The sequence below is a fragment of the Oncorhynchus masou genome, chromosome 22 (genome assembly GCF_036934945.1).
Source record: "Oncorhynchus masou masou isolate Uvic2021 chromosome 22, UVic_Omas_1.1, whole genome shotgun sequence".
Taxonomy (NCBI): domain Eukaryota; kingdom Metazoa; phylum Chordata; class Actinopteri; order Salmoniformes; family Salmonidae; genus Oncorhynchus; species Oncorhynchus masou.
The window spans coordinates 19,281,120-19,308,589 of NC_088233.1; the positions used below are offsets into that span (position 1 = coordinate 19,281,120).

General features: G+C 43.7%; 2 long non-coding RNA genes across 2 annotated transcripts; both read left to right on the forward strand.

Annotated features, from left to right (window-relative positions):
• The first annotated feature begins 217 nt into the window (after positions 1-217).
• Positions 218-24,229, forward strand: LOC135508668 (uncharacterized). The gene is made up of 7 exons (XR_010450833.1): positions 218-270; positions 10,601-10,785; positions 13,747-13,891; positions 14,007-14,475; positions 14,925-15,047; positions 21,097-21,417; positions 23,870-24,229. It is a non-coding gene; the product is annotated as an uncharacterized LOC135508668 (long non-coding RNA).
• A 136-nt stretch (positions 24,230-24,365) lies between these two features.
• Positions 24,366-27,318, forward strand: LOC135509152 (uncharacterized). Its single transcript, XR_010450901.1, has 3 exons — positions 24,366-24,413; positions 24,544-26,459; positions 26,633-27,318. It is a non-coding gene; the product is annotated as an uncharacterized LOC135509152 (long non-coding RNA).
• The last annotated feature ends 152 nt before the right edge of the window (positions 27,319-27,470 follow it).

Sequence of the window (27,470 nt, forward strand, 5' to 3'; positions counted from 1 at the left end):
TTCCCATACACTAGCTGAGGTCTAAAAAGAACACCTCGCCTGAAGAATAGTCTAAAAAATATATATATGTTTTATTACTTTGCCACTGCATTTTTTAAATATAAATGGTCACATTATATACTGAATAGTATAATGGCTGGTGAACAGAAGAGATATGTAATCAAAGATTTATTTAAGCGTTAATTATTGTATTTTTACTCTGGCGCTAGGCCAGGGCCGATTCTCTAGAATTCGACATCAACATGGTGGCGCAGATGGCGGGAAATTCTGGTATGGGTTTCATTTCAAATAATACAGCAGTGAGAGGTTGTTTATGGCTATTTACAACACAATCCATATTTGTTTACAAGAGCACTTTAATTCTATATAACACTGTGTCAAGTTCAGACAGGAGGAACGCTAGACAATGTTAGCCAATCGTTATAATAACGTACATTTTTTTTCACCTTTATTTAACCAGGTACGCTAGTTGAGAACAAGTTCTCATTTACAACTGTGACCTGGCCAAGATAAAGCAAAGCAGTGCAACACAAACAACAACACAGAGTTACACATGGAATAAACAAGCGTACAGTCAATAACACAATAGAAAAAAAGAAAGTCTATATACTGTGTTCAAATGGCATGAGGAGGTAAGGCAATAAATAGGCCATAGTAGCAAGTCATTTCAATTTAGCAAATTAACACTGGAGTGATAGATGTGCAAGTAGAAATACTGGGGTGCAAAAGAGCAGAATATTAAATTAAAACAATATGGGGATGAGGTAGGTAGATTCGATGGGCTATTTACAGATGGGCTATGTACAGCTGCAGTGATCGATTACCAGTTCAATAATGTCCTACCAGTTCAATAATGTATTATTAGTTAAATGGTGCTGTTAGCTTCAAGAGGTCGTTCCCCAGTTAACGAATGTTAAAGTATCATGTGCTAACTAACGTTCGTTAGGAAAACGAAATGAGAAATGCTTAAACTCCAGTTAGTTAGCTTGCTCGTAATCACTACAATTTGCCAATATGATATGCTCAGAACACATTGTAATGGCTACACACATAATGTAACAGTACTCTTCTTGCGTTGTGTACAATCAGTCATCGACACGGAACTCCAACATGTAGCACCAGTCATGTAGATTTATTCTGATAGGAACGGCACAAAATTGCACGTCATGCAATGCACATCTCACCATCCAACTCTGCACTCACGCACGCTGGTTTGGTGCTTGTTCACTGGGCTAGTTACCAAAATAATACAATTACAATATACAATATAATATCTTTAACAATGTACCTGATAGGAACGGCACAAAATTGCACGTCATGCAATGCACATCTCACCATCCAACTCTGCACTCACGCACTGTACAAAATATATGAACCCCCCCACCAGACACAATAAGTTGCTAGCTAGTACTGGAGGGAATTCTTTACAACAAAATGCACAACAAATATTCTCCAAAAACCGCTGCATCTTATGTGTGATGTTCGAATAACATTTACAAACAATTTGATATAAATTGTACATTTAAATCATCACTTGAGAGTATAAAAATCACTTTTGATGTACAGTGCTTTGCAACCAACAACTTACCGCTGGTTTGGTGCTTGTTCACTGGGACGATTCTAACTGGAACATCCCCCCTCGTAAGCAAGCCACGCAAACCAGCCAATAAGATGCCATGTTGAGTAGGTGAAGGCAAGACAAACTCAAACCAAAAACCCATTGGCTTAACAATAATGTGGCAAGGGGAATCACCAATATAACCCTGTTACACTCCCCCCTACTGAATTCCACTTGCCAAGAAAAATAACAAAATACAAAACGGCACTGTGCAAACATACCAGATAAAGAGACACTCAACATATGTACAGAATAATCCAGAGAAAAAAAAAATATACTACCTAATAGAGAAAACTAAAAGGTAAAGCTGTGTATATCAAGGATGCAGAACATGCTTTAAATCAGTCACTAAATATTCCAGTCATTAGACTATTCTCCTTGAGAATTAGTGTGAAAAGCGGTTGATCAATCCCCTTAGCCCTCATAGGTAAACATGCCTGTCACATGTTAAGTACACTCAGTGACTTTAAAACATCCAAGTAATAAAATAATCCACCATAATAGACTTTATCATATGTCACATTACCATCCTGCAACCTCTAATCATGGTCACAATGATGTAAAAGCAAAACAAATAAAAGATGTCAATACCATTGACCCTCTATTCACATATTTAACCTTCAAGAGCTAACTTTCTGCTGATTCATAATCTCAATCAGTCTTGACACTGGTTTAAATAGCCTTCCTGCCCTTGACCTAATATGACCCCGACTACCTTCAACTGCATAAGCGGTAACAGTGTTGTGTACTGTTGCAATAGTGTGTCCGTCAACACAGTCAGTACGTAACTGATCAGGTAAGGAATGGTCCGCGTTTGGTAGGTCAGTACGGATATCGTAAGCAGACTGGTCAATTAGCTCACTCACTACACTGTCTCGGTCAGATTCCTGAAGACTCTCTGATCGAAGCAGACCTTCCAGCTGCAGTATATCATCCACGGAATCCAAAGGTGGAATATCCTGAGCATCCAAGGATCGCACATCACCCTCCAGGCTTGTGTCACCTTGTGTCACCTGTTCCTTCAGAAGACAACTCTGACACCCACACTCTGGTTCTGTACTCAGCACCATCATCCACTGCAGTGTCCATGGCAGCTGAGACCACAAGGCTGTCATTCATGTCCTCAGACTCTGTTAATCCAGACATGTCTGTTCCCTCCTCAACAGCAGCATGGGGAAGAGGAAGAAAGTTGACTGGCATTATCAGGTTGCGATGTACCGTCTTCTCCCGTCCAGTGGAGCTGTTCTGAATCTTAAAAGTGTGACTGTCAGCATTCAGTCCAGTGACAAGGTAGACAGTATCCTCCCAACGGTCAGCGAGCTTCCGCTTTCCCCGCTCCCCCTTGTTAGCCAGTAATACTCGATCCCCAATCTCCACTGGTGCTCCTCTGACTCTTCTGTCATAAAGGTCAGCATGCCTCTTCAACTGCTTCGCTGCAGATGCCTGTGCTACATTCATGGCTTCTTTCAGATCTCTCCTCAAAGACTGAACAAACTGGTCATAGTCGACAACTTCTGGGTTCTCTATGACAGAGCCAAAGCCTATGTCAACAGGCAGTCTTGGCGTCCTCCAAAACATTAGCAGGAAAGGGACAAAGCCTGTGGTCTTGTGGATTGTACAATTGTATGCAAACGTACGGGACTTCAGCGCCTGAGGCCATCTGTGCTTTGCTCTTGTTGGCAGGGCCCGGATCATGTTTCCCAAAGTCCTATTCATCCTTTCGCAGGACCCGTTCCCCATCGGATGGTACGGCGTGGTGTGAGACTTCTGAACGCCTGCAACACTCAACAGTTCGGCTATTAAAGCGCTCTCAAAGTTGGCTCCCTGGTCTGAGTGTATACGGCGAGGCATCCCGTAGACACAGAAATAGTTGTTCCACAACTGATGAGCTACTGACTTAGCAGATTGGTTCGGACACAAGAAGGCATGAGCCAATCTTGGTAAAGTGGTCAGTAACAACGAGCACATCCAAGGATTTGTTTGAAGAATCCTCTGCAGACCAGAAGTCTATGCACACTAGTTCAAGAGGCTCAGTTGTTATTATGCTCTCAAGAGGAGCTCTTGCTTCCGGATCAGGAGTCTTGCTCACCACGCATCTCCTGCAGCACTTCACATAAGCTTTTACCTCCCTCTCCAGGCCATGCCAGAAGAACCTCTGTCTTGTCAGGTAGACTGTTCTCTGTTGTCCCTGGTGGCCAGCTTCATCATGGACACCCTTCAACACCATTGCTTTCATGGAGGCTGGAACCACATACAGATACATGTTCCTCTTTGTAACCACATTCTTCGAAACAGGATACAGTACACCAATCTTCATGGTCAACTTGTCCCAACTTCTGAGAAGACACAAAACCTCAACATTCTCATGGGCATGCTCTCTCCGGGATGGTCTTCTCCCCTCTCCACAAAGAAGATGACTTTGCTGATCACGTTGTCATCACGCTGCCTACTCATCAGTAGGTCGTGTGGCAGAACATCGACATCGGTCTGCTCTGATGGCATAACAGCCTGTGGGAGATGTGGCAACAGCAGTGCATGTGAGCCCACTTCATCCACCCAGCACCTGTGTGAATGAAGAACAGCTGCAACTTCATGTCTTGATAAAGCACCAGATGGGGGTCAACAGTAGCCTGACAGCTAATGACCACTTCGTTGGAGTCAGAGGCTTTGTCAAAGGGGTGGCTGGACCAGTGTAACACATCTTGCACTCTGTCTGTGCGCACAGCGTTGGCTTCAGCTAGTAAGGTCTTGTACGGGACCCTTGTCAGGCGATGGAGTGCACTGGGTCGTACGAAGGGCTCTCTGCTCAAAGCATCTGCAACAACATTTATTTTTCCAGGGATGTACTTAATGTCAAACACGTACGGTGCCAGCTTGGCGACCCATCTCTGTTCACAAGCATCAAGCTTTGCTTTGGTCAGAATGTATGTCAAGGGATTATTATCCGTCCATACCGTGAACTGCTGTCCCCGTAGCCAGTGGTGGAACTTGTCACAGATAGCCCATTTCATGGCAAAGAACTCGAGCCTGTGCGCAGGATACCTTGACTGTGCATAACTGAGGGACTTGCTCGCGAAGGCTATAGGTCTCGCTGTAGCTCCCGGTTCCTGCACCTGAGATAGCACAGCACCTAAGCCATTGCTGGATGCATCCAACGAGAGTAGAAAGGGTTTTTCGAAGTTGGGGTGGGCCAACAAAACCTGGTCCAGTAAGGCTTGCTTTAGCTGGAATAAGGCCTGTCTGCATTCTGTTGTCCAGTCGGCAGCCGTCAACTTCCTGACAGGTGAGCATCGCTTCTTTTTCCAGCGTGGAGCCTTGTGTCCAGTAGTCAATCCAAAGAGAGGCTTTGCAATGGTCGAGCAACCTTCAATGAACTGTTGATAATACACCACCATCCCAAGGAATGACCTCAATTTCTTCTGAGATGGAATGTCAGTGCCATCTTTCATCAGATCAGCTTCTGTTACTCCTGTAATGGCCCTCACCTTCTCAGGGTCTGTAGTCTTCAGTCGGCGCATAGACCAAGACATCGTCAAGGTAACACAGCAGGCTAAGAAAGTTCTGATCCCCAAAGATGTTTAGCATCATCCTCATAAAGGTTGCACGACTATTACACAACCCCTGTGGCATTTGATTGTATTCGTACAATCCAAATGGCGACGTAAAAGCTGTGAATCTCCGGTCATCCTCATGCACTTCCACATTGTAGTAGCCAGAGGTAAGGTCCATTGTCGAGAAAAACGCATTTCCACCTAACGCAGCCAGCGCGTCAGCCTGGTGAGGGAGTTGGTGGGCGTCTTTGATGGTGCGAGCATTGAGCAAACGAAAATCAGTACAGACTCTCAGGTCTCCAGACTTCTTCCATACAAGGACAAGGGGAGAGGCGAACTCACTACTAGACTTCCTTATGATATCACGTTCTTCCATCTCATTCAATGCTTGTTTGAGCTTCTCATAATTATTTGGTGAAAGGCGTCGGTAGGGCATCTGAAAGGGTTTCTCATCACTCAGTTGAATGCGGTGAAGATATCCGGAAGCTTTTCCACAATCCAACTTGTGCCTGGAAAAAATAGACTGGTACTCAGCTATGAGCGGGATGAGTTTCTTCTTACCAGCAGGAGACGCTTGACAGGAGGGGATATCAATTTCAGTCAAACCTAAGTCACGTAAGACCTCAGGATTGCTTGAACTGTCAGGTCCGTCAGTGTCGTGAAGTTGGCTGGAACCATCAGTCAGTGTCAAGTCATCTTGGCAGTCAGTGAGTATATCAGCCGTTCTCTGCACTTTCTGCTGGAAAGCTGCTGATGAATCATCATGGTACTTCCATGTGGGTTCTCACAGCAGGCATGGTGATCGGCATGACAGCACCAACTTCCTGTTTCATTGTTGCGATGGCTGGGGTCAACTTAGATAAGTGAGAGTACCTCCGCTCCCTCCTGTATTCATCCAGCCTCTCAAGAACATCTGCAGCAGTCCACTGCTGTAATGGCTTGCACTTAAAGATAAGCGACAGTACAGCATTAGGGCAATGTCTGATAAACATGACTGTGAGCTCACGAGATGGGTCTTCAACACTTTTTTCCTGTCTCTTTAGACAATCTTCAGCAACCTCCATGGCCCTGTTCAGTCTGAGCCAATATTCAAATGGTTGTTCATCAGTCAGAGGTAATGTGGCATAAAAGTCAGCAAAGGGCTTGAAAAAACAGTGTCACTAAAATGTTGTTTCAGTATGTCAAAGATGGGACTCGGGCCTTTAGATAAATCAGTGGAGGGATTGCTGCGTATGCCAACTTTAACAACATCGCGGGCCCTTCCCATAAGCCTGCCCATAACCTCAACTGCTTGGTCCATCACAGACACGCCCCTCTTACGCATGTAAACCATTACCATATCCTCCCACTCATGCACTGTGCACTTTTCAGAGCCATTCCCCCGAAAGTACACCGGTTCCCTGATATCAGACTTCAATACCAGGTTCAGGCCTGACACATCCATACCCCTCAAGCTGCATACACTCCCCATAACATTGTCCCCAACATGTCCAACAATTGCCTTTGACTCCAAACAGGAGGCAATGTTCTCCCCAATGGAATGACCAATCTGCTGTACTATGTCTGCTATGAAATCCATGGAGACCTCCCCACTCCCTGTATTTGGCAAAACTCTTTCATACACATCCTTGGGTGTGTCCATGGGTAACCTATAATCAAAACCCTCCAGTTTGGGCATAGGTGTAGAAGTAACTGGAATTTTGGCTGAACCCCTACCAACAGATGGTGACAGATTAAATGACAGGAAACCCCTATCTCTCCCAACACCTTCCATTTTAACAATGGGAAATCAACACCCTAATAAAAATGAAAATAGCAAAACATATATATATATATATTTTTTAAACCTCACATCAAAATCTAACCTATATCTAGTACACTGGTAAAATTCACCCTACTTATATCAGATATACATTAGAATTGCAATTAAACAAGTAACACAAAAGTTATCGTTTATCTGTGAAGAGCCTCAGCGAGAGAAATCATCAATTTCGATAATAAAACGTTCTAGTGGCCTCCTCTTGTGGCGAAATGCGATATCACCATAAACTGCACCAGCAACGTCTTATCTGATTCTTCAACAGCAACCACGGCGAAGTTCTGAGATGGAAATCCAGCGAAGGATGATCCGATCCAGAAGAAAGGTCACGGCACCACTGTAACAGTACTCTTCTTGCGTTGTGTACAATCAGTCATCGACACGGAACTCCAACATGTAGCACCAGTCATGTAGATTTATTCTTATAGGAACAACACAAAATTGCACGTCATGCAATGCACATCTCACCATCCAACTCTGCACTCACGCACTGTACAAAATATATGAACCCCCCCACCAGACACAGTAAGTTGCTTGCTAGCTAGTACTGGCGGGAATTATTTACAACAAAATGCATAACAAATATTCTACAAAAACCGCTGCATCTTATGTGTGATGTTCAAATAACATTTACAAACAATTTGATATAAATTGTACATTTAAATCATCACTTAAGAGTATAAAAATCACTTTTGATGTACAGTGCTTTGCAACCAACAACTTACCGCTGGTTTGGTGCTTGTTCACTGGGACGATTCTAACTGGAACATCCCCCCTCGTAAGCAAGCCACGCAAACCAGCCAATAAGATGCCATGTTGAGTAGGTGAAGGCAAGACAAACTCAAACCAAAAACCCATTGGCTTAACAATAAAGTGGCAAGGGGAGTCACCAATATAACCCTGTTACAATAACACTGACTGACTTACTTTACCCCTATCAGGAGCCAGTCAGTGTGGGCCGCAGAAGGAGTTACATGCTGACCAGACCGGACACGTCGCGTGCGCGAGCGTCGCAAAAGACATTTTGAAATCCATGTTATTCAATTATTGCACCCACACTGCTTGCGCGCGCCAATGAACATCTGCGTCACCAAGGGCTAAAATAGAAGTCATTCCTATTTCTGACGCAGATCGCTCTGCAAATCCTGCCTCTCTCATCTCCTCATTGGTTTATAGAAGCAGGTACCCACGTGCCATCTCCTCATGGTTTATACCCACGTGGGTGATTGAAAGACGAACTGTTTTGCCAGTAGTCGTGGTAATACTAAAAAACTTTAGATGTGATCACCATATAAGTTCAACGATGAAAAAGCCTGGAAGGAGGAGAGATGACTAGAAACAATTCGGTTGGCCATTTTATTTGTGGATTAATTTGTCGGAGTAGAGAACCTTGTGCAGTTCAGGTAAAATAACAACTCAATGTTGATATATCCCAGGACAAATTAGCTAGCAACAGCAAGCTAGCTAAAATAGGATCAAATCAAAATCAAATCAAATTTATTTATATAGCCCTTCGTACATCAGCTGATATCTCAAAGTGCTGTACAGAAACCCAGTCTAAAACCCCAAACAGCAAGCAATGCAGGTGTAGAAGCACGGTGGCTAGGAAAAACTAGAAAGGCCAAAACCTAGGAAGAAACCTAGAGAGGAACCAGGCTATATGGAAGGCCAGTCCTCTTCTGGCTGTGCCGGGTGGAGATTATAACAGAACATGGCCAAGATGTTCAAATGTTCATAAATGACCAGCATGGTCAAATAATAATAAGGCAGAACAGTTGAAACTGGAGCAGCATTGCACGGCCAGGTGGACTGGGGACAGCAAGGAGTCATCATATCAGGTAGTCCTGAGGCATGGTCGTATGGCTCAGGTCCTCCGAGAGAGAGAAAGAAAGAGAGAATTAGAGAGAGCACACTTAAATTCACACAGGACACCGAATAGGACAGGAGAAGTACTCCAGATATAACAAACTGACCCTAGCCCCCCGACACATAAACTACTGCAGCATAAATACTGGAGGCTGAGACAGGAAGGGTCAGGAGACACTGTGGCCCCATCCGAGGACACCCCCGGACAGGGCCAAACAGGAAGGATATAACACCACCCACTTTGCCAAAGCACAGCCCTCACACCACTAGAGGGATATCTTCAACCACCAACTTACCATCCTGAGACAAGGCCGAGTATAGCCCACAAAGATCTTCACCACGGCACAACCCAAGTGGGGGCGCCAACACATTAGCTAGCAAGGACACATTAGCTAGCAAGTGCAAGCTAACTAGCTAAATTGCCATACATGTTTAATGCTTTTCGACCTGTCCCCAAATTAATGTAATTGGTCCAGAGTTTGTTTTGATATTTTAACCTGTGTGTCGTGATCGCGTTTGGTGTAGGGGGACAAAACGATAGCGCACACGCGCAGCCGGTTTGGGTTCCGTGTTATGGGATGCGTGTGGAGCCTGGACCTGCAGGTCAGCAGTGTTGCCAACTCCTCAGTAAGGATAGTAGCTATTGGCTGTCCTAAAAGTCGCTAGGTGACGTCATCACCTAATTTGCATAATTGACCATGTGCATGTAGTTGCGATGGATTTAACACCCTAAATATGTTTACAACTACAAATGAACTTTAGTCTGTCGATTCTTGTTTTTTTAATGTCACAATTCCAACCCACCTTCTTTATCCGGGCTTGGGACCGGCAAAAGAGACACTCTGGCGGAGTTACTTCGTTTTTTGTTTTTTTAGTTTAGTTTTCTTAATTTGGTTTGGTTTTTAACCATATGGTCCACTTAGGAGCCTACAACAAGTCACAGTAAAACATTAACATTTTTAACCATAACATTTTTTTGTATACAATCTACATTAACAATCTAAATGGACCAAAAAGAGAAAATAGAAAAAACTGTCAATTGCAATGTGAGAAAATATGGTAACTAGTCTGGCCCTAATTCAAGTTTAAAAAAAAATGTAAGCCAGGGCGGATGTGCGATTCATTTGCAGTCTGGACGTGGAGGGGTGAATATCTCCTGCTCTGACTGTAGCGCGAGGACTGGGCCGCCTGTGAGTGTCTTGGGACAGGGACTGGGAGCACCCGCTGTTCATTGATAAGAGTAAGAATGATATGTGCTTTCATGTCAGAGTCTCCAAAAGTCTCAAATAACACCAGAAAAAGTCGCTAGATTTGTCGCTTGTCGCTTTTTTGAAAATGTGTTGCTAGAGGGGTCTGAATACTCACTAAATATAGCGACGAAATCCCTAAGTTGGCAACACTGAGCTCAAGAAACACAAGCCCAATTTCCTCTCACTCTACAAGAACTCGGTAAACTTCAAGTACCATTCAGAAGAGTTTTCATTCTTCTGCAAACCAGTGTGTTGATTTACTTGAAGTTGTCTTTGTGTTTATTTCAAATTTTATTTCACCTTTATTTAACCAGGTAGGCCAGTTGAGAACAAGTTCTCATTAACAACTGCAACTTGGCCAAGATAAAGCAAAGCAGTGAGACAAAAACAACATGGGATAAATAAATGTACAGTCAATAACACAATAGAAACAGTATTTACAGAGTGTGCAAATGTAGTAATATTAGGGAGGTAATGCAATAAATTGTCCATACAGGTGAAATATCCTGTATGGAAGATTGCAGAGCAGAGGGAGAGTGCGGAAACCCAGAACAGAAGGCATTGCCATCCAGGGCCAGCAAGGGGCACATCTCCTCCCTGAAGAGCTGCTCACCGAGGCTTTCATCCTGAGTGACCTCTTTGACATCGGGGAGCTGGCACTCCTGGAGCTGCTGCTGGCAGGTAATAGCTCTCTAAGGTAATAGCTCTCTAATAGCTCTCTTATCTTTAAGTATGTTAACCCTTTGGAAATACCTGGATTTCTGCAAATATTGATACAATTTCATCTGATCTTCATCTAGGTCACAACAATAGACAAACACAGTTTGCTTAAACTAATAACACACAAACAATTATATGTTTGTCTTTATTGAACACACCGCATAAACATTCACAGCGCAGGGTGGAAAAAGTATGTGAACCCTTGGATTTAATAAATGGTTGACCCTCCTTTTGCAGCAATAACCTCATCCAACTTTTGGACCATTACTCTTTACAAAACTGTTTAAGTTCAGCAATATTCTTGGGATTTCTGGTGTGAACTTCTCTCGAGGTCATGCCACAGCATCTCAATCGGGTTGAGGTAAGTACTCTGACTGGGCCATTCCAGAAGGGGTATTTTCTTCTGTTGAAGCCATTCTGTTGTTGGTTTACTTCTGTGTTTTGGGTCGTTGTCCTGTTGCATTACTCAAATTCTGTTGAGCTTCAACTGGCGGACAGATAGCCTAACATTCTCCTGCAAAATGTTATGATAAACTTGGGAATTCATTTTTCTGTCGACAATAGCAAGCTGTACAGTCCCTGAAGCAGCAAAGCAGCCCCAAACCATGATGCTCCCGCCACCATACTTTACAGTGGGATGAGGTTTTGATGTTGGTGTGCTGTGCCTTTTTTTCCTCCACACAGTGTTGTTTGGAAGGAACACACAACTCACCTGTAGTTTCATCTGTCCACAGAATATTTTGCCAGTAGCGCCGAACAAACATTGCTGCACCTTTGCAAACTTCAGACGTGCAGCAATGTTTCTTTTGGACAGTAGTGGCTTCTGTGGTGTCCTACCATGAACACCATTCTTGTTTAGTGTTTCACGTATTGTAGACTCGTCAACAGAGATGTTAGCATGTTCCAGAGATTTCTGTACGTCTTTAGCTGACACTCTAGGATTCTTCTTAACCTCATTGAGCATTCTGCGCTGTGCTCTTGCAGTCATCTTTGCATTACGGCCACTCCTAGGGAGAGCAGCAACAGTACTCCATTTATAGACAATTTGTATGACCACGGATTGATGAACATCAAGGCTTTTAGAGATGCCTTTGTAACCCTTTCCAGCTTTTTGCAAGTCAACAACTTTTTAATCGTAGGGTATTGTGAGATCTCTTCTGTTCGAGCCATGATTCACACCAGGTAATGCTTCTTGTGAATAGCAAACTCAAATTTTGTGGGTGTTTTTTATAGGGAAAGGCAGCTCTAACCAACATCTCCAATCTTGTCTCATTGATTGGACTCCAGGTTAGCTGACTCCTGACTCCAATTGGCTCCAAGTCATTAGCCTAGGGGTTCAAATACCTTTTCCAACCTACACTGTGAATGATTCAATTTTGTATTTAATATAGACAAGAAAAATACAATCATTTGTGTGTGATTAGTTTGTTTATTGTTGTGATTTAGATGATCAGATCCAATTTGATGACAATTTATGCAGAAATCCAAGTAATTCCAAATTTATTTATTTGTATTTTTTATTTCACCTTTATTTAACCAGGTAGGCTAGTTGAGAACAAGTTCTCATTTACAACTGCGACCTGGCCAAGATAAAGCATAGCAGTGTGAACAGACAACAACACAGAGTTACACATGGAGTAAACAATAAACAAGTCAATAACACAGTAGAAAAAAGAGTCTATATACATTGTGTGCAAAAGGCATGAGGGGGTAGGCGAATAATTACAATTTTGCAGATTAACACTGGAGTGATAAATGATCAGATGGTCATGTGCAGGTAGAGATACTGGTGTGCAAAAGAGCAGAACAGTAAATAAATAAAAACAGTATGGGGATGAGGTAGGTAAACAGGCAGCAGAGAACTGGCAGCAGGCAGCAGAGAACTGGAAGGAAAGGCGACCAAATGAGGTGTTGGCTTTAGGGATGATCAGTGAGATACACCTACTGGAGCGTGTGCTATGGGTGGGTGTTGCCATCGTGACCAGTGAACTGAGATAAGGCGGAGCTTTACCTAGCATGGACTTGTAGATGACCTGGAGCCAGTGGGTCTGGCGACGAATATGTAACGAGGGCCAGCCGACTAGAGCATACAGGTCGCAGTGGTGGGTGGTATAAGGTGCTTTAGTAACAAAACGGATGGCACTGTGATAAACTGCATCCAGTTTGCTGAATAGAGTATTGGAAGCTATTTTTTAGATGACATCGCCGAAGTCGAGGTTCGGTAGGATAGTCAGTTTTACTAGGGTAAGTTTGGCGGCGTGAGTGAAGGAGGCTTTGTTGCAGAATAGAAAGCCGACTCTAGATTTGATTTTAGATTGGAGATGTTTGATATGATTCTGGAAGGAGAGTTTACAGTCTAGCCAGACACCTAGGTACTTATAGATGTCCACATATTCTAGGTCGGAACCATCCAGGGTGGTGATACTAGTCAGGCATGCGGGTGCAGGCAGCGAACGGTTGAAAAGCATGCATTTGGTTTTTACTAGCATTTAAGAGCAGTTGGAGGCCACGGAAGGAGTGTTGTATGGCATTGAAGCTCGTTTGGAGGTTAGAGAGCACAGTGTCCAAGGAAGGGCCAGAAATATACAGAATGGTGTCGTCTGCATAGAGGTAGATCAGGGAATCGCCCGCAGCAAGGGCAACATCATTGATATATACATAGAAAAGAGTCAGCCCGAGAATTGAACCCTGTGGCACCCCATAGAGACTGCCAGAGGACCGGACAGCATGACCTCCGATTTGACACACTGAACTCTGTCTGCAAAGTAGTTGGTGAACCAGGCAAGGCAGTCATTAGAAAAACCGAGGCTACTGAGCCAGACCCACATTTTCTTGCAACTAATCACACACAGCAGTGAGCACGTTACTAATGGACATAAACACTGGTAGAATGTTTGCTTCTAAATATGTATTTTTATTCAGGTGAGAACCAACACCACCACTTCCCAGGTCTGAGTTGGGGGCTGGTTGCAGTGCGGCTCTACTGGGATGGAAAGCTTTGTGTGGCCAACTCCCTGCGCTCGCTCATCCAGTGCCTCCACTGCAAGACCTTCACCTTGGAACTAAGGTATAATCTACTTCCTGCTTTCATTTTTCTTTTTTCTGTGCCTTGATGATTAAACCGCAGAGGACCGTGTGTTCTCTTCTGCACTCTGTTGACTTGGTTATGTGTTCTCCCTCAGTGAGGAACTGTTGGCCCTCACCACACATTTCACAGTTGAGCTGATGAGCCAGGGCCTGACGACGTGCCTACTGAGGCTGGTATCAGAGATCAATGTGATGCGGGAGTTTGAGCGCCTTCAGTAAGAGCGTGGCCTGGGAAACGAGAAACATAGGAAAGATGTGAGAGGAAGCACTTCTCAGTGTAATTGTATCATCTACAGAAGACGTTTTGCCCTTCACACATTCTCTTTCTTTACCAGGTATCTGACCTCATCAAAGTGTGCCGACAGGATCTGGCAGATTGCCTGTTTGCATGGACCTGCCAATCACCACTGGGTAAAGATGACACCCTAGCCCTTATTGGCCACCTGAAGACCATGACATCGGAAGCTGATGGCTCATTGGACAGAGTGAACCTGGCTCTAGTCATGGCACTGCTTTACTGTTTGGATGTCAGCTTCCTAGAACAAAGAACAGAAGACAGAGAAGGTTAGTGGGTTGTAATGTGTATTTGTCATGTGTTTCCATACCGCACACATTTCTACTCAACATGAGCTGTAGAGGTTTCAGACCCCAAAAACAAATTATGCTTTATGTATTGGTCTTGTGACCTGCTTAGTAAAATAAAAGTACATACATCACTACTGTGTTTGTGTGTGTAAATCAGACCTTCTCCAGGCCTTGCCCCTGCTGACAGAGAAGCAGTACATGTCTTCTGTGCACAGTCGTCTGGTGGAGGGGTGCCCTGTCAGCCTTTATGACCTCCCCCTACACACTCACTGTCACCAGTGTATTACATTGGCTTTAGTCATTTACATTGCAATATGAGACAGTGGAGACAAGAAAAAAGAAGAGCAGCGAATATGACCGTTGTGTTCACAGACTGGCCTTTGCTAAGCCTAAGCATATTTAGCTGACTTCTTTCTGTGTGTTTGTAGATCGGAGAGTTCTCTAGCAAGGACCCGTTTGGGCTGGAGCTGGCTCTGGAGTTCTGGTGCCCCACTGAGTTTCTCCAGGGTTCCTACCCGGGCATGGCCATGCAGAGGCCTCCACACTACCAGGTAGATCGAGTGACCTTCCACATCCCTCTTCCTCCCTTTGATTAAAAAAAAGTAAGATGATATAGAGCCGGGACAATAATCCGAAAGTTACCGACATTGCCTTCCTCTTCACAAAGCATTTTGCATACATCTGTAATTTTATTACACAACGTTCCTGTGGATTGTTCAAAAAACATTATTTGGGTAATAGCGTATGCATTATGTGGATTCCTGCTATAAAAGTATCTGCCTGTCACTGCTTTGCTGTCTGCTGCTGTGTGAGCTACCCACTCCCACTGTGAGGCGGGATAGATGTATTCTGAGAGGCACGAGCATATGACCATTGCTCAAAATGCAATTACTGAAAAAAATAAAGTTTTTTCAAGCAACTACTGTTGTTCTGGTTCCATAGGAGAGTCACAGCTTTCTGTGAGTACATAATTTATTCCTCTTAATATTGAGTTCATGGCACAACTTTACATCCGGCATAGGCTGTAGTATGGTTAAGATGCGCCCGCGGAGCAGATGGCACTATTTGCAGTGAATGTTAAGTTCATGTTTTAAGTATCCCTATATTTCTGTTACGGGGCTATCACTCTGCTCGGGAAGTTTAGTTGTTGATGGACCGAGCCTTGAGTGGAATGGCTACCTTGTAGTGTGTTCATATGGTATAGCAAACTTTGTTAAACTGGAACCTTGTCGTTGTGTCATTTCGAGTTAACAGTGAATAGGCCTACATCAAGTAACTTAGGCCTTGCACTGGAACGTTTTTGTAGGACTTTCCGACCTGAAGATTACTGACGTCATGATTTTACTTTGTGTTTTTACGAGTTCCCTGTTGTCTTGAAAGCAGCATAAGATGCAGCAGCTCTTGCGCTTTCTGACAGGTTTTCCGCTCAAAGGCTCTGTATCTATATGCTGTATGCATGTGATGATAACATACATAATGAATATACTGTACACCCGCCAATTTAATTCCACAAAATTATAGACCGATAAGCTTTTATTTTATTTAACCTTTATTTAACTAGGCAAGTCAAGAACAAATTCTTATTTCCTCCTGCGGGGACGGGGGCCTGGGATTTAAAAAATGAATACAATATAAATATAAGACAAAACACACATCAGAACATGAGACAACACTACATAAAGAGACCTAAGATGACAACATAGCAAGGCAGCAACACATGACAACACAGCTTGGTAGCAACACAACATGACAATAACATGGCAGCAACACAACATGGTAGCAGCACAAAACATGGTACAAACATTATTGGGCACAGACAACAGCACAAAGGGCAAGAAGGTAGAGACAACAATACATCACGCAAAGCAGCCACAACTGTCAGTAAGTGTCCATGATTGAGTCTTTGAATGAAGAGATTGAGATAAAACTGTCCAGTTTGAGTGTTTGTTGCTGGTCGTTCCAGTCGCTAGCTGCAGCGAACTGAAAAGACCAGCGACCCATGGATGTGTGTGCTTTGGGAACCTTTAACAGAATGTGACTGGCAGAACGGGTGTTGCATGTGGAGGATGAGGGCTGCAGTAGATATCTCAGATTGAGGGGAGTGAGGTTTACAGTGGAGTATAGAGTGCAGTGATATGTCCTATAAGGAGCATTGGTGGCAAATCTGATGGCTGAATGGTAAAGAACATCTAGCCACGAGAGCACCCTCACCTGCCGATCTATAAATTATGTCTCTGTAATCTAGCATGGGTAGGATGGTCATCTGAATCAGGGTTAGTTTGGCAGCTGGGGTGAAGAGGAGCGATTACGATAAAGGACACCAAGTCTAGATTTAACTTTAGCCTGCAGCTTTGATAACTGCTGAGAAAAGGACTGTGTACCGTCTAGCCATACTGCGAAGTACTTGTATGAGGTGATTACTTCAAGCGCTAATCCCGCAGAGGTAGTAATCACAGCTGTGGGAAGAGGGGCATTCTTTTACCAAACCACATGACCTTTTGTTTTGGAGGTGTTCAGAACAAGGTTAAGGGTAGAGAAAGCTTGTTGGACACTAAGCACGCTTTGTTGTAGAGCATTTAACACAAAATCCGTAGAGGGGCCAGCTGGGTATAAGACTATCATCTAGGGCTGGGCGATATGGCCAAAATATTATAACACGGTATTTAAAAAAAATTTGAACGGTTTGAATGTATTTCTAGTTTTTGAATAATGCAAGTTGTACATTTGCTTTATGAGAACTGAGTGATCCTAGGGTGGCAACACATACATTCTAAATGATTTCAATGAGTCTTTCTCCATTCTGATTTGTTTTATACTGTTCAATTCAACTTCAACCAAAACGAATTTCAGCACGTTTATCATTTTTGCATTTCCTGCACTCAATTGCAGTGGTGGAAAAAGGACACAATTGTCATACTTGGGGCGGCAATTTACAAACAAAGCATTTGTTTAGTGAGTCCTCCAGATCAGAGGCATTAGATAAACAGGGATGTTCTTTTGACAAGTGTGTGAATTGGAGCTTTTTCCTGTCCTGCTAAGCATTCTAAATGTAATGAGTAGTTTTAGGTGTCAGGGAAAATGTATAGAGTAAAAAGTACAGTATTTTCTTTAGGAATGTAGTAAAGTAAAAGTTGTCAAATTAAAAAAAAGTACAGATACCAAAAAAGACTTAAGTAGTACTTGAAAGTATTTTTACCTAACTTCTTATGGTATAGGGGATGCTTGCGTCCCACTTGGCCAAAAGCCAGGGAAAATGCAGCACGGCAAATTCAAATAAAATTATATAAAAATCAAACTTTCATTAAATCACACATGTAAGATACTAAATTAAGCTACACTCGTTGTAAATCCAGCCAACATGTCAGATTTTAAAAAGGCTTTTTTTGGGGGGGGGGGATAAGAAGCTATTATCAGATGATAGCACAACAGTAAACATAGATGGTAGCATATTTAAACCCTGCAGGCGCTACACAGAACGCGGAAATAAAATATAAACATGCGTTACCTTTGACAAGCTTCTTTTGTTGGCACTCCAATATGTCCCATAAACATCACAATTGGTCCTTTTGTTCGATTAATTCCATCCATATATATCCAAAATGTCAATTTATTTGGTGCGTTTGATCCAGAAAAAAACAGCTTCCAAATTGCGCAACGTCACTACAAAATATTTCAAAAGTTGCCTGTAAACTTTGCCATAACATTTCAAACTACTTTTGTAATCAACTTTAGGTATTTTTAAACGTTAATAATCAATCAAATTGAAGACGGATCTATCTGTGTTCAATACAGGAAGACGACAAACCAAGCTACTTCAAGTCTTGCGCAACTCTCAACAGTGTTATGCAGTTCCTAGATGGCCGTACTTCTTCATTACACAAATGAATAACCTCAACCAAATTCCAAAGACTGGTGACATCCAGTGGAAGCGGTAGGAAATGGAAAAGAGTTCCTAAGAAATATCGTTTCCCAATGAGAACTCCGTGAACAGACAGAGATCTAAAAAAATATATAAAAAATATGAACGGTTTGTCCTCGGGGCTTTGCCTGCTACAAAGGTTATGTTATACTCACAGACATGATTCAAACAGTTTTAGAAACTTCAGAGTGTTTTCTATCCAAATGTACTAATAATATGCATATATTGTATTCTTGGCATGAGTAGCAGGAAGTTAAAATTGGGCACGCTATTTATCCAAAAGTGAAAATGCTGCCCCCCTATACCTTAAAAAGTTAAGTATTTTACACCTCTGCTCAATTGAGAATTTCCACACTGCCACGTAGGGCTGCACGAAATGAGCAAATAATCTAAGACTTATTTTTCACCAAATGTTGCAATTGTGATTTGACTTGCGAATTAGAGCAAAACTGTTAGAATCATAGAACTAGAATGACTATTCTAATTGTATAGTTAGAATATAATAGTGGGCACTTTGAATACAGTGTTGTTTGAGATGACAACAAATTAAAATGCCAGGGAGGAGTTATTGTGACAGGGTAGGAACTAAAGTGTTGATAAGTGTTTCCTAGGGGACCCTATAAGCTTTGGCTACATTGCATGTTTTCTCTTAGCTACTTCATATAGCTAACATATTCTTGCTTTGCATATTCCTCTTTGATTTAGAAGATACTGTTGCACAAACAACATGCTGATTTAGGTCTACACCATCACTGGTATTATCAGGCCGTATTAGCTAGCTACATTTGCTCTTCCTCAGTACATTTATTAGCTAGTTAGCTAGTGATAGAAGAATTTGCATGTTTAAGATCATGCCTAAAGTATTCCACTCTGAAACCATATAATTCTGTGAAATGTATTAGAATCATACAACTATAATCTGATGACGTGTGTAGTTAGTCAGATTTAGAACCAGGACATTTTGTTCCTGTTTAGCTATGTAAGCAGGGTGCAAGTGTGAAACAAAGGATAAGAGGAGCTATCGACAGATAAGTTGTGCTTCTGTGAAACCAATAACAGGACATGCCGTCCCCACCCGTGGTCACTTTTGAATGCTGGCTGTGCTTTCACTCTAGTGGTAGCATGAGACGGAGTCTACAACCCACACAAGTGGCTCAGGTAGTGCAGCACATCCAGGATGGCACATCAATGCGAGCTGTGGCAAGAAGGTTTGCTGTGTCTGTCAGCGTAGTGTCCAGAGCATGGAGGCGCTACCAGGAGACAGGCCAGTACATCAGGAGACGTGGGGGAGGTCTTAGGAGGGCAACAACCCAGCAGCAGGACTGCTATCACCGCCTTTGTGCAAGGAGGAGCAGGAGGAGCACTGCCAGAGCCCTGCAAAATGACCTCCAGCAGGCCACAAATGTGCATGTGTCTGCTCAAACGGTCAGAAACAGACTCCATGAGGGTGGTATGAGGACCCGACGTCCACAGGTGGGGGTTGTGCTTACAGCCCAACACCGTGCAGGACGTTTTTCATTTGCCAGAGAACACCAAGATTGGCAAATTCGCCACTGGGATGAGACCCTCATACTCCTTGTGAGACCAATGCAAGACAATGCTAGACCTCATGTGGCTGGAGTGTGTCAGCAGTTCCTGCAAGAGGAAGGCATTGATGCTATGGACTGGCCCGCCCGTTCCCCAGACCTGAATCCAATTGAGCACATCTGAGACATCATGTCTTGCTCCATCCACCAACGCCACGTTGCACCACAGACTGTCCAGGAGTTGGCGGATGCTTTAGTCCAGGTTTGGGAGGAGATCCCTCAGAAGACCATCCGCCACCTCATCAGGAGCATACCCAGGCGTTGTAGGGAGGTCATACAGGCACGTGGAGGCCACACACACTACTGAGCCTCATTTTGACTTGTTTTTTAAGGACATTACATGAAAGTTGGATCAGCCTGTAGTGTGGTTTTCCACTTTAATTTTGAGTGTGACTCCAAATCCAGACCTCCATGGGTTGATAAATTTGATTTCCATTGATCATTTTTGTGTGATTTTGTTGTCAGCACATTCAACTATGTAAAGAAAAAAGTATTTAATAAGAATATTTCATTCATTCAGTTCTAGGATGTGTTATTTTTTTGAGCAGTGTATATCAACCGGGACAGTTGGCTTTTCACTAGGACCGGGAGTAACAATGGCCGCCTTTCTCTTTTGAGCACAACTCACTCTGAGAGCCCCCACCTATCCACTTACGCAATGTGGTCGTTCACGCTCATTCTTCAAAATAAAAGCCTGAAACTATGTCTAAAGGCTGTTGACACCTTAGGGAAGCCATAGAAAAAGGAATCTGGTTGATATCCCTTTAAATAGGCAATAGGGATGCATAACAACAGAGGTTTCAAAAACAGGGGCACTTCCTGATTGGATTTTCCTCAGGTTTTAGCCTGCAATGTCAGTTCTGTTTAACTCACAGACAAAATTTGGACAGTTTTGGAAACTTTAGAGTTTTCTATGCTAATCTGTCAATTATATGCATATTCTAGCATCTGGTCCTGAGAAATAGGCCGTTTACTTTGGGAACGTTATTTTTCCAAACATAAAAATAGTGCCCCCTAGCTTCAAGATGTTAAATTCAGGGCATACACCTCCTAAACCTCCACTTCCTATTCCCTGGTTGTGTTTGTCCCTGGCAGGTACCTGTATCACAGCAGCACCAATCCAGAGGCGGCCTTCCAGAGCACTAAGATTCTCTGACGCATCGCCCGCTACCCCAACATCCACAACTGGCTGGTGGGAGACTTCACACATGACCAGGCTAGTCACTCGAACCCACTACCACTCCTTTCATTCGCCGCCTGCCAGACTTTCAGCTGGCTAAGAAGGAGGTGAGGATCCGCCACGAGACCCAGATCCTGAACCTTCTGATCACTTCCCTGGAGCTAAAGGCCCCCAACCTGGCCCTCTACCTGCTGGACTACGAGGTCAAGAAGCCCATCTCCTCCACCAACCTGCAGGTTGGCACCAGCTGCTCCTTACATGCTGGGTTGTATTCATTAGGGCATTTACAGTAGCAAAAACAGTGGTAATCAGAAGTATTATATTTTACATCATGCAGGTTTCTCGGCACAAATATCCAAACCTAAATGGCACCCAATCAAATAAAAAATGCGTTGACATATCCTAAAAACAGGACAGGTAAAAGTAAAATGGGCAATATGGAATGGACATCAGGCTACTCACAACTGCTGTCCAGGAGTTGCACCCCGTGGGGTAAATTGTCATGATTAGCAGTTTCAAGTTTGTAGCTGTAAAATATTGACAATCTGATCATGGCAAAAAATATAATACTTATGATTTCCCATTGCAAATACAGTGCCTTGCGAAAGTATTCGGCCCCCTTGAACAACATTTATTGGATATTTCAAACTTTTTTAACAATTTAAAAACTGAAAAATTGGGCGTGCAAAATTATTCAGCCCCTTTACTTTCAGTGCAGCAAACTCTCTCCAGAAGGTCAGTGAGGATCTCTGAATGATCCAATGTTGACCTAAATGACTAATGATGATAAATACAATCCACCTGTGTGTAATCAAGTCTCTGTATAAATGCACCTGCACTGTGATAGTCTCAGAGGTCCGTTAAAAGCGAGGGAGCATCATGAAGAACAAGGAACACACCAGGCAGGTCCGAGATACTGTTGTGAAGAAATTTAAAGCCGGATTTGGGTACAAAAAGGTTTCCCAAGCTTTAAACATCCCAAGGAGCTCTGTGCAAGCGATAATAATGAAATGGAAGGAGTATCAGACCACTGCAAATCTACCAAGACCTGGCCGTCCCTCTAAACTTTCAGCTCATACAAGAAGAAGACTGATCAGAGATGCAGCCAAGAGGCCCATGATCACTCTGGATGAACTGCAGAGATCTACAGCTGAGGTGGGAGACTCTGTCCATAGGACAACAATCAGCCGTATATTGCACAAATCTGGCCTTTATGGAAGAGTGGCAAGAAGAAAGCCATTTCTTAAAGATATCCATAAAAAGTGCCGTTTAAAGTTTGCCACAAGCCACCTGGGAGACACACCAAACATGTGGAAGAAGGTGCTCTGGTCAGATGAAACCAAAATTGAACTTTTTGGCAACAATGCAAAACGTTATGTTTGGCGTAAAAGCAACACAGCTCATCACCCTGACCACACCATCCTCACTGTCAAACATGGTGGTGGCAGCATCATGGTTTGGGCCTGCTTTTCTTCAGCAGGGACAGGGAAGATGGTTAAAATTGATGGGAAGATGGATGGAGCCAAATACAGGACCATTCTGGAAGAAAACCTGATGGAGTCTGCAAAAGACCTGAGACTGGGACAGAGATTTGTCTTCCAACAAGACAATGATCCAAAACATAAAGCAAAATCTACAATGGACTGGTTCAAAAATAAACATATCCAGGTGTTAGAATGGCCAAGTCAAAGTCCAGACCTGAATCCAATCGCGAATCTGTGGAACTGAAAACTGCTGTTCACAAATGCTCTCCATCCAACCTCACTGAGCTCGAGCTGTTTTGCAAGGAGGAATGGGAAAAAATTTCAGCCTCTCGATGTGCAAAACTGATAGAGACATACCCCAAGCGACTGACAGCTGTAATCGCAGCAAAAGGTGGCGCTACAAAGTATTAACTTAAGGGGGCTGAATAATTTTGCACACCCAATTTTTCAGTTTTTGATTTGTTAAAAAAGTTTGAAATATCCAATAAATGTCGTTCCACTTCATGATTGTGTCCCACTTGTTGTTGATTCTTCACAAAAAATACAGTTTTACATCTTTATGTTTGAAGCCTGAAATGTGGCAAAAGGTCGCAAAGTTCAAGGGGGCCGAATAATTTCGCAAGGCACTGTAGGTTCAGGATAACTCCTGACAATGTTGATTGGCTGATATTCAGAGCTTAAATTACCAAATTGATTAGTCACAGGACTCTGGACTGCAAAGGTCTGTTTTACAAATGGTGGGCCTACCACATGTATGGGCATTCATAAAATTCCATTGCGGGATGACATGGTAGGGTACACCCCACCCCACTCCTTTCCGGACCTGACGTCTTTTTCTTTGTGTTTTACAAATGGTAGGCCTACCACATAGATGGGCATTCATAAAATGTAACTTTAGGTGACACTAGGTTACACATCAGTAAGCATGGACCAACGCTGATGGTGTAGTCCGGACCGGCTTTAATTTATTTCCACAGACGTTGGTTTTTAGTCCTCTCCGGACCATTCGGGACCGGCTTTGATTTGGTCCAAACATGTAAATTAAGTCCTTTCAACTTTCATTCAGAACCAAAAATGAACCTGATGTCACCGTCCAGAAAATACATATTTTAAACTTTCATTCAGAACAAGAAAAATGAACTTGATTTCTTTTTCGACCCCAATTTTGTGATTAACTCTTCTTATCGCTGTAACTCCCTAACAGGCTTGGGGAGTGGCTAGAGTCGAGTCATGCGTCCTCCGAAACATGACCCACCTAACTGCACTTCTTAACACCTGCTTGCTTAATCCGGAAGCCAGTTACACCAATGTGTCGGAGGAAACACCGCTCAACTGATGACCGAAGTCAGCCTGCAGGCACCCGGCCCGCCACAGGGAGTCACAAGAGCGCGATGAGCCAAGTAAGCGCGATGAGCCAAGCATCCCCTAACCCGGATGATGTTGGCTCAATTGTGCGCCGCCCTATGGGACTCCCGGTCACGGCTGGTAATGACACAGCCTGGGATCGAACCCCAGGCTGTAGTGACACTGCCACACTGATGCAATGCCTTAGACCGCTGTGCCACACTGGAGGCCGAAAAGACATCTCTTCAACGTCTTCAACTTCAACATCTGGAAAATACGTATTTGCTTACTGGGACTATTCTATTATTGTCTTGCCTAGGGTGGCAGAACAGCCAGGACTGGCCCTGAGCAAAACCTTTTGCAATGGAAAATGAAAACAAGCGTTAGTTTTTGGACAGGTTCAGGTACTCCCTGTTTCAGTTAATTTTCTTCTGTTTGGTGGCTTTCATGACTCCTTCAACTTGCCCTTGTGAAACATAATTTTTAATTGATATTTGGCTGTGTGATGCTAAGGAAATCTTCTCTCTCTGTCAGGTGTGCTGAGGTGCCCACAAAGCTGCCTGCATGCCATCCTGAGTCTGCTGCAGAGAGGCAGTGAGAGACGCTTGGGTCCCGTGCTCACCATCCAGGCACCACACCTGGCTGAGCTCTGTTACCAGATGATCTACCAGCTGTGTGCGTGCTCGGACACATCAGGCCCCACCATGCGATATCTGAGGACCAGCCAAGACTTCCTGTTCTCATCTGCAGCACCTGCCCTTCATTCTACCATGTGAGCTCTTCACTGTCATATCAATACAGTGTGCTCCTATCCTGGTCTTCTCTCCGTCATCTGCACTGATCTGAAAACACAGGATAGGTGGGAGAAATATGGCAGATGCCAACCAGAGCATTTATACTCCTACAGAAACCCAGTTGTCTTTTTTAACAGAGCTGCCAGAGAGAAAGGAAACTACTCTGGGTGTCAATCTTCTCTCTAAACCGTGTCTCTCCCCCTACGCTCTCATGTGATGAGATCTCCACCCTGTCCCAGATATCCTGGCTTATGAAGACAACGGCCATCGAGCTCAGTGACATCACTCAACCGCCAGCACTCACACACCCAGCGCCTCCTCAACCTTCTGCTGGACGACTAGCCTCACACTCGGCACGCAGATAAGACCTACTACTCACTGACTCACTCACTCACTATGCACCCACACACTATGAAAGTTGGATGCATTGGATGTATTGTCATTCGCTGATGTAAATGGGATATGAGGAAATGTGCAAAAAGCAAAATCCTTTACAGTTAGTCTGTTTCTTTGATTAGCTGATGAGGAGACGGGCATGGAGGAGGAGTCCAAATCTGTCAGCTGATTCCTGCACTTTGACACCGTCTCCAAAGGTTATGTCTAGTTCTTCAGTCTTCACATATTTGTGAATCATAATGCGTTCTGTCTGTAATAATCCTGGTATGAATCATATGCATTCTGTGACAATAGAGCAGGGGTACTCAATTCTGACCCTTCGAGGTCAGGAGCCTGCTGGTTTTCTCTTCTACCTGATCATTAATTGCACACACCTAGGGTTCCAGGTCTAAATCATCATAATACATTTTTAGAGGGGAATAATTAAAAAATGCAGTGGAACTGGAGTTGAGTTTGAGGGCTACAGAGCCTCTGTATTAGCAGTTGCAAAAGCTAAGAGCCCCTCTCCTGCCCTGACTCAAGACCTGTCCCTGCCCTCTGGCCCGTACTCTCGTGTGCCCAGCCTGGGCCAGGTTGCTGTTCCTACTGAAGAACATCGCTGCATACTTCTTCCACCAGAGCCAGACAAGCTCTGGGAAAGCTGCAGTGCCTGGAGCAGCTACCCCCTGAGGAGCTCAAAGAGGAAACACACATTCAACCTATTGACAAGGTGATAGTGCCTCAGCCCTAACCCTCCTCTATCCCTGTCTCTCTGTTTGGTGTGTAGCTGTGTCTGTGTCTGGTACTGGAGTAGAGAATCCAGAGGAGCCTCCTGGTTTAGCTTATCAACAACAGGGCCAAGCTGCTGGCCTTCTGCTCCTGCATCCTACCATATTAAAATAAACCAGATGAAGTCACACCAGACTTCTGTGCAGGGGTTAGGTTTAGGGTTCATCTCAGGGTGGTTTTGATTTTAGGGATTTTGTAGGATGATGATGTGCTGTTGGGTATGTATGATTAATGACATGCCCTGAGCTGTAGCTAGTTCATGTGAGAATGAGAAATACCTTGACCTAACCATACCTCAGATGTGATTGAGACCTGCCTTTGTACTTTCTAGCCTAACCTTGATCATGAGGGGAATGAAAAATCTGACCCTGTTTCAGTGGGCATCGTCCAACTCCAGATATGTGTGATAAATGTGATGTTAGTGGTGTTTCTCAAATTCCCCAGACTCATTTGGACATGCCCTGGGTCTGGCCAGTCAGCCAGCAAGAGCAGGTAAGAGACTAGATTACACTAACAGTGGGGAGAAAGACAGTTCTTTGAAAATCTGCACAAATTAGTTTACAAGGGTAGGATTTGTGTTAGCTTCAGTGGCAAACCGTTTAATTGTTGTATATGTGTGAGTTCGTTTTCAGTAAGACTGACTCCTCTCTCCCCTGTGTCTCCAGCTGCAGAGTGACATGGGGGGCCGGCTTTGGGGAGGCTCTACAGAGGAAGCTGCAGAGTGACATGGGGGCAGGCTCTACAGAGGAAGCTGCAGAGTGACATGGGGGCAGGCTCTACAGAGGAAGCTGCAGGAGGTGGAGGGACTGAACAGCCAGGTCCGCTCCCATTCCACCTTCATCCAGGCCCTGGTACGCAGGATACAAGGCCTGCTCCACCAGCCCAAGAGCTGAAACAGTCAACGACCAATACAACGAACAAGACCTAAAACCTGTGGAACAATGTTCACCTAAAGAGTACACCAGGCCAAGGATATGGACATTCCAGAACCAGACACACCTGATCTTGAGAATTCTATTTAAACCAGACTCGACTTCCCCTATTCACTTCAGTCTATTCTACTGGCCTCTACTGTCCTCCGTCTCTCCTAAGACGGGCGCTGTGCAATGTTAGTCTAACTGATGTAGTTTGCCCAATATTTTTTTATTTTCTTCACAAAACACACCTTTTGGTATAATGGATTTTTTTCTATAATGTAATGATTTATTGATTTTATTGCAGGGCTATTCAACTCTTCGTGGTCTGGAGCCTGTTTTTTTTTTTTGTTCTCCCTGATACTTAATTGCACCCACCTGGTGTAAATCAGTCCATCATTAGAGGGGAACGATATAAAAAGTGGTATTGGCTTTGAGGTCAAAGGGTTTGTCTCATCTTTTGTAACAGGACTCATTTGAGTGACTTATGATCAGAGGAAGCAGGAAAGGTAATCAAAACAGGCCTCTGCACTTTCTGCAAAGGTCAACATGCCCAGTAGTGAAAGTAGAATTGGTTCACAAAGCAACC